We start from the raw sequence: 16,535 nt of genomic DNA on the forward strand, positions 1-16,535 counted from the left end.
TAAAAAAATACGAATGTTTACTATATGTAGTTGTATAGGGTCCTCGAAAGCGTTCTATATCAACAGTAAATAATTCTAGCCTACAGAGTGTATAAAAATTCTCGTGGTTCGTGGCATGAGCACATTTTACTTCCGTAAAAGTAATACAAATATCAACGTTAAGCGTTCCTTATGTGATGACATTTTAGTGTCTACTCTACTGACTGACTGACAAAAACGCACTTCTGTATAATTGTGCGAGTGGTAAATGATAAGTGAACCCCCTACTGACGGTTTAAGGCCCCGTTTCAGAGAAAGAATAATCAAAATGTAAACTGAGAAGCAGACTACATTAAGACACAACAAAAAATAAACCCTAACATAGAAACAAAATTTGAACAATTGCACTTTAATCCCTATAGAGAAGAGAAGTTAATCTATAAGGTACATTTCACTGAAAATCGTATCTACATAATTACAAAAAATAAACGATATATACAATAAGCAATCAAAAGTCAAATAACTTGGCACGTCACAATACAAATAGAATTATTAAGGCCCTCTCTTCTCTTTATTTTTTAAATTAGAAGTTAAATAAACGTTTAACTAAGTACCTTAAGTATCAGTAGAGCAATTCCCACAGATTAGATATAAGCTTTATTAAGTTTTTTGCTTCTCAGACTTTCGTTCTAAACCGTGTAGGGAAATAAAGCTCCGCGTGAACATTCAAGAATGTCAATAAAACACAGGTAGTTTTCCCGATGTTATAACAGAACTTATGTTTTTGTGTTTTAAAAATATTTTAATAAAGAGTTCTTTTTTTCTTTCAACTTAGTGAAATCAAACAGTATTAGTTTTAGTTATAAACTACCAACGAAATTAAAAAAGCTTATAGCGAAGTTTTCTATAAGTTTTGTCCCCTGCTGGTACAGCGGTAAGTCTACGGATTTACAACGCTAAAATCAGGGGTTCGATTTTCCTCGGTGGACTCAGCAGATAGTCCGGTGTGGCTTTGCTATAAGGAAAACACACACACCCATAAGTTTTGCAGAGGACGTAAGAAGTATACATGCGACTAAACGTGTAGTGTGATTTTGATATGAATATAAACACTGAGCCACATGCTAACAAAATCGTTTTGACCATCTTGAGAGTGAACACTGAAATCCTGTTAGAGTATGTGGTGAAAAACTTATAAAATAAAGTATATTAATCGAAACATATCCGTAAAACAATACACTAGTCCTATTTTCCTAATATAGTTTCGTTAGTTTATTATAAATAAGTGAGATTTTGTATTTAGAAGCAGCTTTAATTCGAAAATTCTTTTGTTTGTAGTTAAGAGTAAAGCTTGACAATGGGCTATCTGTGGTGCGCTCATCACTGGTATCGAAACATGGTTCATGCTGCTGGGATCGGGAGTGGGAAGGAACATTTGTATAACTAAGCTTCTGAAACAGCTCATTTTTAACTGTAAGTTTCTTAATGAAAACGTAACTTCTCCTAAACATTTGATGATTAGGAAAAGTTTCAAACTTTAGTTTGTAGTTTTTACCGTCGTTAAATACTTATTTCTCTTCTCGAAACCATATAAGGAAGGCTGATATAATATATGCTTGTCATATCTTCAGTAATATAGCATTATTACCAGAGCAAACCTGACTGTTCAGACTATAGGCTCTACGATCTGAAATCTTAATTTCAGTAAGGATGCTATTCGGCCGAAAACACGGATAATTAGGCAAACATCTTCCAAACGGAAACACTGGCTTTGGTATAGTAGGAATACGCATCGATATCATTAGTGGACTGTCACCTCGCAAATGGATTTTCGGCTCATTAAGCTTAAAAAGAAATGAAGTTCGGTTGTTTGTTGGAATTTAACGTTATAAAGTTCCCTTTCTTCCAAAATAAATCTACAATATTCTTGAATTATATGTGTGTTTGTTCAAAGAAACTATGGTTTACTTTGTCATACACCCCCAGTGGAACAGCAGTAAGTGGACGAAGTTACAACGATTAAATCTGAAGTTCGATTCCCGTAGTGGACATAGTACATAGCTTAAAGTTATTTTTGGTTTAAAAAAACAGAACCATTAGTAGATAAAATATAACAGGTCTGAGCGACTTCAGATATATATACAAAAAAAGTAATTTTACAAACTGGTCCTTTTGTAGTTTCTATCCACTCGGACACACAAGACAGTTGTTAGCTTTCGTGAAACAAACTTTAGATATAGCTTTGTTTTGTTGCTGTTATTGTAAGTTAAAAAATTAACTTTCAATACATTTTTAGAAGTAGACAGATGTTGTTTTTAATACTTCATAATACTTAAGATCCAAAAACAGATACGGATTACTGAAATTATCAAACCTTGAATTAATGTCTTGATAGTGGTGGGTATTTAGCAAAGTGGACGGCCCAGCATGGTCATGTGACTAGGGTATTCGACTCGCAATCTGACGGTCACGGGGCCGAATCCCTGTTACAAGGATTCAAATACACTCGCCTTTTCAGCTAAGAGCGTTGTAATGTGCGGTCAGCCTTCATGTTCGTTGGTAAAATATTAGCCCAGCAGTTGGCAATTGGGGATGATGACTGACTGCCTTCTCTCTTGTCTTTTACTGCTAGATTAGAGTTGGAGGCTAGCGCAGATAACTTTGTTGTTGCTTTGCGAGAAATTCAAAACAAACAAACATAATTAACAAAGGGGGCGAGTTCTTTATTCTGTTGAGAGTAACATAAAAGAGTTACTTTCGTTATAACTACCGTACGTTTGGCAAGCAAGTGCTACACGACAAAAAAAAAGTTTTTATGAGATTTAGTGTAAGAACCCAAAACCTTTTCCAAGCCAATAAATTATTCTTCCTCGCGTTGGCCATTCTCAAGTAAAACCAAAACATTCCGTTTGACATATATATCGCATTTGTGAAAACAAAACAAAAAAATTTGTCTCTCTCTCTTTCTCTCTCACTTTATTTCATTGTTTATTTTTTGTTGATTTTTAAAACAAGCTAAACGAAACAGATAAAACCATCACGTCAGTTTTAAAAGATTACTTTTTTTACCCTGCAGCCCTAGCGAACGTCTCCCGAGAGATGTAGTTGTCTGTCAAAGATGAGAAAACATAGGACTTAGTGTCCATTTCCTAGTTTCTTTATGGTGGCACGTTTCGATGAAATATCCTTCTCACGCAGGTCAGTTCTAGATCCATTAAAGGCTCTATCCTGAAACATAAACTACAAGATCCTGCTTTTCGACAGCGATTCTGGTGGCGACTGAGATACTCCTGACAGCATAGGATAAGAAAACGAGGTCATACAGTTCAACTGGAAGATTACATTCAGCTCCTGACAGCATAGGATAAGAAAATGAAGTCGCACAATTTAACTGCAAGATTGTATTCAGCTCCTGACAGCATAGAATAAGAAAATGGATTCGTACAGTTTAACTGCAAAATTACATTCAGCTCCTGACAGTATAGGATAAGAAAATGGAGTCGTACAGGTTAACAGCAAATTACATTCAGCTCCTGACAGTATAGGATAATAAAATTTGGTCATATAGTTCAACTGGAAGATTACATTCATCTCCTGACAGCATAGGATAAGAAAATGAAGTCGCACAATTTAACTGCAAGATTGCATTCAGCTCCTGACAGCATAAGATAAGAAAATGAGGTCGTACATTTCAACTGGAAGAGTACATTCAGCTCCTGACAGCATAGGATAAGAAAATGGTGTCGTACAGTTTAACTGGAAGATTACATTCAGCTCCTGACAGCACAGAATAAGAAAATGGTGTCGTACAGTTTAAACTGGAAGATTACATTCAGCTCCTGACAGCACAGAATAAGAAAATGGTGTCGTACAGTTTAAACTGGAAGATTACATTCAGCTCCTGACAGCACAGAATAAGAAAATGGTGTCGTACAGTTTAACTGGAAGATTACATTCAGCTTCTAACAGCATAGGATAAGAAAATGGAGACGTACAGCTTAACTGCAAGATTACATTCAGCTTCTGACAGTATAGGATAGGAAAATGGAGTCGTACAGTTTAACTGGAAGATTACATTCAGCTCCTGACAGCACAGAATAAGAAAATGGTGTCGTACAGTTTAACTGGAAGATTGCATTTAGCTTCTGACAGCACAGGAAAAATCGTGTAGTTTATTTAATTTATTTAATTGGGATATTAAATTCAGCTGCCACATATTTCGATGAGTGAACAAAATAAAAAAAGACAGTTGTGTTAATGCTCATCAATAAGTGGAGAAAATATCCTCATACTCTTACGATTTGGGAGCCACAGTGTAGTTAATTTTGTTATATTCCAAAAAATGAACTATTTAGTGTAAACTTGCTTTGTTTCAGGTAAAACAATACAGATACTAGATATTGTAGATCAAGGTCATTTTGTTTATTTACTCACTTCCAATGTCTATTGTTTGATTAGTCAGAATTTAGAATAGCACATTTAAAAACAGATAAAATAACAACTTGCTGGAAGGCTTAGAAAAGGAAAACATCAGTTCCCAAAACAGTTGTCTCTCTCTCAGTCAGTGGTACGTTTACAAATTTATAATGCTGAAATCCGTGGTGAACAAAGCGTAGAGGTCGTGTTGTGTGGATTTATGCTAAAACAGAGAAACTAAATCCCAAATCATTTCGTAACGCAGCTTTATCAGTTCCATGAAGGAATCTGAAAGAAGAATCTGTGGATGACAATAACAAGTGTATTAATTATTATTCTATCTTAGCGAAAGAAAACTCGCAAATCGGTAATACACACACTCGCACACAAACCATATAAAGAGCTGTAACTTACTTTTCGGTATGTAAAATAAAAAATAAATAATTACTTAAACAGCGTAATGAACCCACACTTTAATAACAAACATATTTCGCAAAAAAATATACTGTTCGACCGTAACTATCAGGCTTAATTAACAAGTTTGTTAATCTGTGAAAAAGATACTAAGCACTAAAATCTTCAATTTTTACGTTATAAACTCATCAGTAATACGTAATTTAAAGAATCGTGTAATCACACGAAGTACTTAATCATAAGGCTCTCAAATCAGGCCCGGCATGGACAGGTGGGTTAAGGCGTTCGATTCGTAATCTGAGGGTCGCAGATTCGAATCTCCGTCGCATCAAACATGCTCGCCCTTTCAGCCGTGGGGGCGTTATAATGTGACGGTCAATCCCACTATTCTTTGGTAAAAGAGTAGCCCAAGAGCTGGCGGTGGGTAGGGATGACTAGCTGCCTTCGCACTAAGCTTACGCTGCTAAATTAGAGACGGCTAGCGCAAATAGCCCTCGTGTGGCTTTGCGCGAAATTTAAAACAAACAAACAAAAAAACAAGCTCTCAAATCTGTTTAGACTTAGACGATCTTATAAGCTGCCAGTTATTATAACAACTACAATTCAATGACATTCAAACAAAGTAGGAAACCTGGAAAATGGTGATATTGATGACACAACTACGAAACCTATGGTTCAGTGATTTTCACACCACGGAAAGAACTTAGGAGATGGTAGAAGTATTAAAACGACCATGGAAAAGGTCTGCAATATGTCAATATCATCTCGTAATGAACTTATAGAAAGGTAGTAGATGAAATAAGTAAAGTAAGGATTATTAAATACCCTAGAGATTGCATTGGAAAGACATCAGACAGTTAAATGCTTAATATATCATTTTCGGATTCGGCGCACAGGTACTACTGTAGAACATGTAAACATTTCAAGACAATAAAACCGTCGCAGAGCTGTGTTACTTGTAATGTGATCACACATTCAAAATTATATTTACGAAAAGAAATTTGTAATTCAATAATATAGATGACAAGTAAGAATCTACTCTTCAAATATACAGACGTCAGGTATAAATTTACGATTAAATGATATAAACGTAAAATAATGATTTGCAACTGAGTACTTTGCATATCACATAAAAATTATACTGATATAGTTGTCTATTTATCTATGTCGCTGAATTAATTAATCAGCTTAACGATATAGACATATGATCATTATATACTAATCTATAATTCATTGATATTTAGTGATAGCTTATAATTCAGTGAGACGTATATTACATAACAAAATTAATTATATAGAATATGCAACACTTAACTATTTAAAAAAATCACATAACATGCTGCAATGTATAAACATTACGTAAGTAAACAGCACGTGAATGTATATATATAATTTTTCAAGAATATTAAGTTTTGTACTTTATATCAATCAATTGATAAGTTTCAAATTTTCCGAGTAACAATTTTTTTGAAACGCTATAAAAGACAGGATCTAGCTTTTATATGTATAGGCATTAAACATCTAATTTTCTGTCGGTTATACATTATTTGTTTACCAAGTAAATAACGATCTCCTAAGTGAGTCTCGTGTGTCAATATATTAACTGACTTTTGTCACAGCTTTCGCCCACACAATGTTTAAAATTGGCTATAAATACTTTAAACCTACGTACAGAGTGACGAAGCTCTTCCGCCTACTGGTAAAATACATAAAGCGCTCATAACCTCTAATTTATAACCTTTACTTGTCATTACTTGACGTTGGATTACATTAAAAAAACGCATTCTTTAACAACAATATTTTTACCTTGATACTGCATTTAAACAGTAAGAGTGACATTATAGATTTTGCAATAACACTTCAACATTATTTTATCAGTTTTGTTTTTACGGACATGTAAAATACGTAGTAGAATATCCCATTTTCTTACTATATAGCTGATAAGGTTTTATAGTTTCAACAGATGCATTATATTTCTTTCTAACGAAGTCCAATAAAAACTTAACAGAGAGATTAACTATTTGTGTAGAACTATTTTACAGAACGTTTCTTATTGTCGACAAGGCTATCAGACAGTTTTTAAGATTATCGAACCTTATTTTGTTTATAAATGTAAATTGGGGGTATAAACAAAAACGTGTTGAGCAAACCATAGAGTCCCCCACCATGCCAGTTATTACAGTTGTATAAAATATAAGCGGATCACATTTCATCTAGCTAAAGCAGTTGCATCATTGAAGTCAAACCAAGTGCTCAGCATGTCCTCCGTTCGTTTCAACGACAGACTCAAAAGGAGGTAGGACATTGTATACTACAAAGCTTCATTGTTGTGTATACAATACAGGTCAGTATGATTTTTCATCAAGCGTTAACAATGTGACCTATTAACAGCTGAGTAAATCAATGACCTCTGACAACAAAGTCATACTTTTAACTGTAACTGGTAAGGAATTACGATTTTTAGGGCACAATGCAATGCCACGTACAGCCGTTTCTTTTCATTTTAATTTTCTGCGTATTTTCGGCACATCTGTCCCCTTATAGTGCAGCGGTAACTGTACGGATTTATAACGCTAAAATCAAGGGTACGATTCCCATCGGTGGACTCAGCAAATAGCCACATGTAGCTTTGCCATAAGAAAATGCACAATCACACACACACACTTGGCACATCTACGTTTCTACCCACTAGCAAGTCTATAATTTGTAGAATTCGTCCAAAATCTATACGTTCATACTCAAACTTATTTTTTGTCCCCCTATATAATAAAGTGCCCTCACTCGCATATATTCTGACCTTGCTCAAACTTACTTGTCATAAAGATAAACGCGAATACGTCTCCACGAATACAGAACTGCAACTCTCACGCATAGTTATTAATCGCTGGTTTTATCCTTAACGCCACTAGGTTAATTTGTAAACCTGTGCTAATATTTTTTTCACCCTTATATGTAGGTGGCTCTGCGTGTTATTCCAAAACCTGTCTCTCAAAGCACGAAAGAATACAAACACAAACTACTTTGAAATCCGTAAAAAATTGGACAACAACATCATAGAAATAATTTGATGGAAATTGATCCTCTCGTCCATTCAATCTTGCAAGTGCATCTGATAAAACCGTTGTATGTATACTTGTTAGAAACCTATATCGACTTCCTACTGATCATACCTTATTGGCAAATACAGTGATTAAATTTATTTCTCTGTTTTCTACCCAAGATCAACGTTTTCGTGTTTAGACAACGCTACAGATCACTTTGATACAAACCGACCAGCTTGTACGACGCTTTTCGATATTAAAAGGGTTTTTGATTCCGTCTGACATCTTGGTTTTATCTTGAAGTTAGGTCTTCTGTCTATACCACTTCATCTTGTTTGTGTCATAAATTCATTCATTATGGAACGCTAGGCAGTCTTCTTTCTCTCTCGAAGACAAATTTTCAAGATTATCTCACGTAGATGTTCTGGAAGGTTCACATACACACACCTCTATACTCGCTATGTTTCTGGTATAAATACCAGAAATAAATATAAGTATAGAGTATTAATATAAGTATATATATACAGGTATAAATATAAATGAAAGGGCGATCATGTTTGGGGTGACGAGGATTCAAACCCACGACACTCAGATTATAAGTCGAGTTTCTTAACTACCTAACCTTGCAGTGGTAAGTGCAAAATACGGTTTATTCTGGTCATTTTCAGACTCGGTGTGTTTACACGTCAAGCGGCATTATCTGTTTAACGTCATGTCTAATACTCTATTATAGGTGTCATAAAAATTCTCAGTCATTAAATCATGAGCACTCATTGAAAGAGGTAAAATATTGCAACTTTCATAAGAAAGTTTGTATAAGTGAGGCGAATATTTCCATTTTATTAAAAATTCCTATAAATGTTTAGTTGAGAGGTTCTGTAATGTCACTGCTTTTCCTCGATGCCAGAGTAAAAGTCATCCTATTTTTTACATCGATTGCACATTTAAGTTTCGTTTTTATTATGCATTGAATTTACTTGTGTACTGAAGTTCTAATAAGATAGAGTTTATAATAGACTATAATATTGTGTTAATCGCAATTTATAAATTCCACTTCTATATGGGATAACGTCCAGATGCGTTTATCACTTACATATTTGATCTATGGCGAATATCCAACTATTTGACACAACAATGCTGCGAAGGTAAGTTTCATGTTTGAAGGTGTAAGTCACAGTTTTTTTTTCGGTAAATAACATATATATAACGAAATTTTTAACAATGTAGAGTCAAAGAACACAGTTTATGGATGAAAGAGGCTTACCATGTTTTCCACAAAAGCAGAAAAATTTGTACCGCAGATTGTTTAGAAGAACAATGGTCTCCAAAACTGAAGTCTAAGTTAAACTGAAACAATGCTTCTATTTTAATGTAATGACTATAATTACAAAGTATTATCCCCTGGCCCAAAACGTCATTGTGATGAAGCTCTATATACCTTTTGCTTCCGTTGAGAAGACAAAAATAAAAATAAGGATTCATTTTAAATAAGGGTTAAAGAAGGTCCCAGAGCTGAATATTTTACTGTACAAATCACCAAATCCAATCTCAACTAACTTTTGCGCCTTTGGTTAGATGTGAAAAGTTGAACCTTATAAAAAAATAGAGAGCTTCTGGAATGTTTGTCAAAACGCAGGACCTAATAGCTCCGCGTCCCGTTCAAATTTTTATAAATATGCTGATGATACTGTCATAGTTGCAACATACACATCCACGGCCATCTTAAACAATATTATACAAAGAGTAACTAGTCACAATACAAATAAAATCAAAACTGCTCTGTTTTTTCAAAGCATAAAGAGTTATTTACGTTGCTGAAATCACGATCTCTTTATTGTTTATATATATGCTCTGGTACAATTATCTAGGACAGTGTCACTTTCAATAAGGTTCTGACATGGAAGACTTACTTTGCAACAGTCAACTTCGATGACACACAACAAATCAATCTTCTAAAATGCCTGACTTTAACCACCTGGAATTTGAATCCAACTTTTCTTCTGTATCCTCATAAGCCCTTTATTCATCCTTGCATCACGTCGTGGATAACTGCATCTTCATCTTTCGACAAAAAGACTTATGATGAAAGAAAAAGTCCTCCATCTCGCCTTGAAAATAAAAATACCCGGCCCAACTCAGGAGTTGTATACTCACATCACATTTCATCATAATCAAAATCTTTGTGTCAAATATGTCACACATCGCTTTCTCACTCACAATTTCATCCTCATCGGTTTCCTCAACTCTCCACTTTATCCCTCATCAAAACTACTTCATCCAGCTAAACATCTCTTTAATATGTATAAAATGTCTCTTCCAGAAAATGATTCTGGATATGTTGCTTCCCTCAGAAAGACCTGTCTTCGTACATTTATTCTGCCTGAAAATATTTTTTTCTTTCATCATATCTTACTTACCTTTGCAACTGGTTAAATAAACTTTCGAACACATGACAAGCTTTATTTCATAACATTCAGTTTTCGTTTCGGAAACCTTTTCAGTTCAGTAACATTTACACATGCTCATCCATTATCTATATTCTCTGGGGTTTAACCTGATGGCTGACGAGAAAACGTATCCCTCTGATGACTCGCCAATCTTAATAGCTGAAATAAAATGACAGAAAGTAAAAATTGGAAATTGACTCTCCAACTAAAGCGCTTACCTCCTGTAAAATATCTGATAAATTTGGCAAAATCTGGCTTGGTTTGTTTTGAATTTCGCGCAAAACTACACAAGGGCTATCTGCGCTAGCCGTCCCTAATTTAGCAGTGTAAGGCTAGACGGAAGAAAGCTAGTCACCACCGCCTACTGCCAACTCTTGGTCTACTCTTTTACCAATGAATAGTGGGATTAACGGTCACATTATAACGCCCTCACGGATGAAAGGGCGAGCATATTTGGTGTGAGGGGGATTCGAACTTGCGACCCTCGAATTATGAGTCGAGTGCCTTAACCACCTTGTCATGCTGGGCCAGATATATACGTAAGCCATATGTTACACTTCGGTCCTGCATCTTGACAAACATTCCACAAGTTCACTATTATTTATAAAGTTCGACTTTTCACATTTAACCAAAGGCGCAAAAGTTAGTTGAAATTGGATTTGGTGATTTGGCAGAGTACAGTAAAATATTCGGCTCTGGAATCTTCTTTAACCCTTATTTAAAATGAATCCTTATTTTTATTTTTGTCTTCTCAACGGTAGCAAAAGGTATATAGAGCTTCATCACAATGGCGTTTTGGACCAGGGGATAATATTTTGTAATTATAGTCATTACATTAAAATAGAAGCATTGTTTCAGTTTAACTTAGACTTCAGTTTTGGAGACCATTGTTCTTCTAAACAATCTGCGGTACAAATTTTTCTGCTTTTGTGGAAAACATGGTAAGCCTCTTTCATCCATAAACTGTGTTCTTTGACTCCACATTGTTCAAAAATTTCGTTATATATACGTTATTTACCGAAAAAAACCTGTGACTTACACCTTCAAACATGTAACTTACCTTCGCAGCATTGTAGTGTCAAGTAGTTGGATATTCGCCATAGATCAAATGTGTAAGTGATAGACGCATCTGGACGTTATCCCATAAAGAAGTGGAATTTTTAAATTGCGATTAACACAATATTATAGTCTATTATAAACTCTATCTTATTAGAACTTACTTCAGTACACAAGTAAATTCAACGTATAATAAAAACGAAACTTAAATATGCAATCGATGTAAAAAATAGGATGACTTTTACTCTGGCATCGAGGAAAAGCAGTGACATTACAGAACCTCTCAACTAAACATTTATAGGAATTTTTAATAAAATGGAAATATTCGCCTCACTTATACAAACTTTCTTATGAAAGTTGCAATATTTTACCTCTTTCAATGAGTGCTCATGATTTAATGACTGAGAATTTTTATGACACCTATAATAGAGTATTAGAGATGACGTTAAACATACAATGCCACTTGACGTGAAAACACACCGAGTCTTAAAATTGTTTGTTTGGTTTTGGAATTTCGCACAAAGCTACTCGAGGGCTATCTGTGCTAGCCGTCCTTAATTTAGCAGTGTAAGACTAAAGGGAAGGCAGCTAGTCATCACCACCCACCGCCAACTCTTGGGATACTCTTGTACCAACGAATAGTGGGATTGACCGTCACATTATAACGCCCCCACGGCTGGGAAAGCGAGCATGTTTGGCGCGACTCGGGCGCGAACTCGCGACCCTCAGATTACGAAGCGCACGCCTTAACGCGCTAGGCCATGCCAGGCCCGAGTCTTAAAATGACCAGAATAAACTGTATTTTGCACTTGTCACTGCATGGCCAGGTAGTTAAGGTACTCGACTTATAATCTGAGTGTCGTGGGTTCGAATCCCCGTCACACCAAACATGCTCGCCCTTTCATCCATGGGAACGTTATAATGTGACGATCAATCCCACTAATCTTTAGTAAAAGAGTAGCCCAAGAGTTGGCGATGGGTGGTAGTGACTAGCTACCTTCTCTCTAGTTTTACACTGCTAAATTAGGGACGACTAGCGCAGATAGCCCTCATGTAGTTTTGCGCGAAATTCAAAAACCAAACCCCTTTCCACTGTCTCACCAGAGCACATACGAACTTTAATCAATGAGGCAGAACATCAAGTGTAATGTAAAATAATATATTTATGATTAATATAAATATATTTACAAAAATAGTGCATTAAACCTCTATAGTGGTTTTGTTGGTATTGGTTTAAAGTTAAATCGTTCAATGAAATTGATTATTTGTTTGTAACCAACGTTAAAAATAGTTCATTTCTATATTTATTAATCGTATTTAATTTTTCTGTCTCTATAACTACTTTTTCCTTTAGTAAAACTAGTGTTTAATTATACAAAACTATCACCTTTCTGAGATAAGGTATTTTCTTTTTTTGAATTTCGCACAAAGCTACTCGAGGGCTATGTGCGCTAGCCGTCCCTAATTTAGCAGTGTAAGACTAGAGGGAAGACAGCTAGTTATTACCACCCACCGCCCAATCTTGGGCTACTCTATTACCAACGAATAGTGGGAGTAACCCGTCACATTATATCGCCCCCACGGCTGAAAGGGCGAGCATGTTTGGCGCGACGGGGATTCGAACCCGAGACCCTCAGATTACGAGTAGAATGCCTTAACCCACCTCCCCCTGCCAGACCGCAGAAATTTGCTGTTATAGTGCCAATATTTTAAAGAAAAATAAAACCTCTTTAATCAACAGAGAATCTTAATTTAGAAACCAACAAATACTTTTTGAGGTTTCTAGTTTATACATTTCATTTTACACTTTCAGTGCACAGACTAACAATAATCTTAAGTTATACTTTTGTTGCTAAGCAACAGCTGGATATGATAAGTAATAATACCCGTGGGCACACTTTCATGATCTAGACTCTTTCCTCTTGGATCTGTTTCGGTTACACAAACACACACACAGATGTGCCCTTTCATTATTATTGCAGGAGATTAGAAAAACAGATATGAAAGTAGACATTTGGCTATAGAGTAGACAAAGTAAATAAATAATAATAGTAAAACGCAAACTAGTTCATTCAATTGACGCTTAAAGGCCTCCTATTGGTACCGTGGTATGTCTGCGGACTTACAACGCTTGAAACTGGGTTTTAGTGCCAGTGGTGAGCTGAACAAAGATAGCTGATTGTGTAGCTTTGTGCTTAACTTCAAATAACAACAACGATGACATCTAACAGCACATTTTTGTTGTAAAATAGTTTCATCATTAATATATGTAGCATTGAAACAAAGCACATTTATTTATGATATCTTAATGACAAATCAATTGATAAAGGCCCTCCTCTTCCTCTGATTTGCAAACTTTTCTTCCATCAAAATATATAAACAGTGACCAATTCGACAAAATTATTGAAATTCTTTATTAAATTATACATATCGCTTGCGTATCACACACACGCAAATTAAAAAGAGACCGCTTCTTTCTATTGATTATCTTATCTTTGTTGGAGATGGATCGTATAAAACATTTACGACACGCATCTTTGAAGCAGCAAACATTTATGTCCAGCTTCTTATGCGGCTCCAGTGTCTCATCCAGTTCGGTACTTCAATCAGAATAAACCGTTAATTTATTTATACTTGTCATTATTTTAACATTCGAGAAAAACCGGACCGGGTTTCAAATCTTGCTTTAGTGGATATTTTTCGTTTATATTACATACTCTCAAGCAAAGAATATAAAAGAGCGTGTGATGCTGAGAGATAAAAACACACCAACATGTTGTCAATCATCTGTTGAGAAAGGGGAATGCAACAATTACCTCGTCTGACTTTAAGATCAACCAACATGTTAAGAGTCAGTGGTCAACGTATTTTTAAAGAACAATATGTGTGGCACTTTTTGAGATTTGATTTGACAAGTGTAAGAATCCCCAAAACACCATCAATTTTCCTGCTCTTACTCTGGACACTTAGAAATAGTGTTAATCGTATTAAGACTTATGTTTTCGGAGACAACCATTTTTGGTCTGATAAACAAAATAATTTTGCATTAGCACAATTTTAGATTTGAAACCAACCGTATGTTTTTACTTTACATGAAATAACTATAAAACTTGCATTAACAAAAATTGATTGACCTAAAAGAAAAATTAAATTTCAAGTATACTTGATGTTTATTCCAACTTGCAATCACTAGACATGCCGGAAATTTGCTGTCAAGTCAACCAAAAGAAAAACAACTATATCGCTACTAATTTGTCATGAAAGTATAAATATCGAACCAAATTGAAAGTTAGATTGTTTCTAAATTATGATATTTTCTGTTATATCACCAATATGTTTAATTAAAAACAAACCTCTTTAATCAACGGAGTCCTGATGTCTGTTTACAATATTTATTAACAAGACATCACATGATGCTTGAGATGTATTCGTAACACGAAATAAGTTGTATATGTTAACTCAAACGTCCATTGGTATCTTAATTTTCCAAATACAAAACTTGTTTGTTTGTTTTGTCGAATTTCACGCAAAATTACCCGAGGGCTGTCTAGCCATTCCTAATTCAGAAATAAAAGACTGGAGGAAAGACAGCTAATCAATATCACACACCGTCAACTCTTGAGCTACTCTTTTACCAACAAATAGTTAGATTGACCATCATATTATAACGTCCCTGTGGTTGAAAAGAATGACCATGTTCAATGATGGAATTTGAACTCGTAGTCCACAGATATCATATCCAAGCATCCAAATATGACAGAAATCTATTTTACTTTATGAAAAACAAACTTGAACTGTGGTACATTTGGCAGCTTTTAAGCTAATAGTTTTGGGATTTGCATTTGGTTGGACAAAGTAACCTTAAAACATAATTAACTAAAAGCTGATGAAAATATAGAACTGTATTTATATAAATAAAAGATTAATCATATAGATTTTAAGGACTAAATGCCATTACAAAGATTAATTCCTACCATTGTGGACGTACAGAGTAGGTGGGTAGTGTTGGATATTCAAATACGAGGCTTTCTTCCAAGCTTCAGTAAACTGTACTACGTATGTTCGACTCTAACTATTTTGGTTTAATTATTTTGGATTCTATATAGAAGTCCAAAGATGGCAGGAATACGATTGCTCACCAACTGAACCGTCCACACGTTTATTAACTACATGTTCACGTTCATATCTGTATATATATATATATATATACTAAGTTTTCTACAAACATGGAAAATTTACCAAAATTATGTATTTGTTTAATACTGTAGTTACTAATTACGGGCCTAGCGTAACCCACGGATAGAGAACATATTGTAGATACATGGAGAAAACATCAACGTCCCATTTCCTAAAAACGAAATCGTACTTTGCACACCAGGAAATGTGATGCGTTATAGGGGTGACGATCAAATCCTATTGTTCAGAGATAGAAAAAACTGGAAGAGTTGGCGGTGGTTGTCTGGTTTTTTAACCTTCGCTCTCATAGTCGCACTTCTAAGAATGGTTAGCGCGGTATCTGAGTAACTTTACGCGAATATATTTTAAACAAAAACAATGCTAGTTGGAAATTTAAAACAAAGTGTTACTCATTTAGCAATTTATAGATTTTTCGAAATTCTATGTTTTTCATTATTTGTTTCTGAACCTGGAGTTATACAAAGTATGAAAAGAAACCAAGCTATTACTTACATAGTCAAGGTTGAAGAAGTCACGTGAAACAGAAAATCGTTCTAATGGTTCACATCGTCGTGGTTAATCGCTGGAGAAATGATATTCCGGGGTCGAACATACTTGGCCAGCCAACTCAAGACTAGCGTGGGCAGTTAGTAGCTTTAGGATATCGTATCCTTCCTACGATCTAGCAGGCGCCGTCTAGCGGCATCGTAAAAATAAAACGATCAATGAAGCTGGTTGCCTCTGCGTCACATTTTCAAGCTAGCTCGCCACGAAATCAGTTTTAATCTGCTAATCGTTTGCCAACAAGAAACAGGTGATCTTGTAAACCGACTTGCTATTCATATAAGACAGTATGGACAACATTTACAATACAAATTCACGAAGGGCTCCCTAATGAGATAAGCAGGTTTATTATTATAACTAAAAGAATTATCGAGCAGAAAGACAATATTCATGGGAAGTACTAAACGATAAACATAATAAAGAAAAAGCTAAGAAAAAAAAG

The 16,535-nt window shown here is 35.1% G+C and overlaps 1 protein-coding gene across 1 annotated transcript in view; it reads right to left on the reverse strand.

The window, feature by feature from the left end:
• LOC143238861 (protein turtle-like) overlaps nt 1–16,194 on the reverse strand; it is a 103,253-nt gene extending 87,059 nt beyond the window's left edge. Inside the window, exon 1 of the mRNA XM_076479443.1 lies at nt 16,043–16,194. The gene's annotated coding sequence lies outside the window, so the exon portion shown is untranslated. The remainder of the gene's footprint in view (nt 1–16,042) is intronic.
• Between the last annotated feature and the right edge of the window lie 341 nt (nt 16,195–16,535).

This window comes from Tachypleus tridentatus, chromosome 13 (assembly GCF_004210375.1).
Source record: "Tachypleus tridentatus isolate NWPU-2018 chromosome 13, ASM421037v1, whole genome shotgun sequence".
NCBI classification, from domain to species: Eukaryota; Metazoa; Arthropoda; class Merostomata; order Xiphosura; family Limulidae; genus Tachypleus; species Tachypleus tridentatus.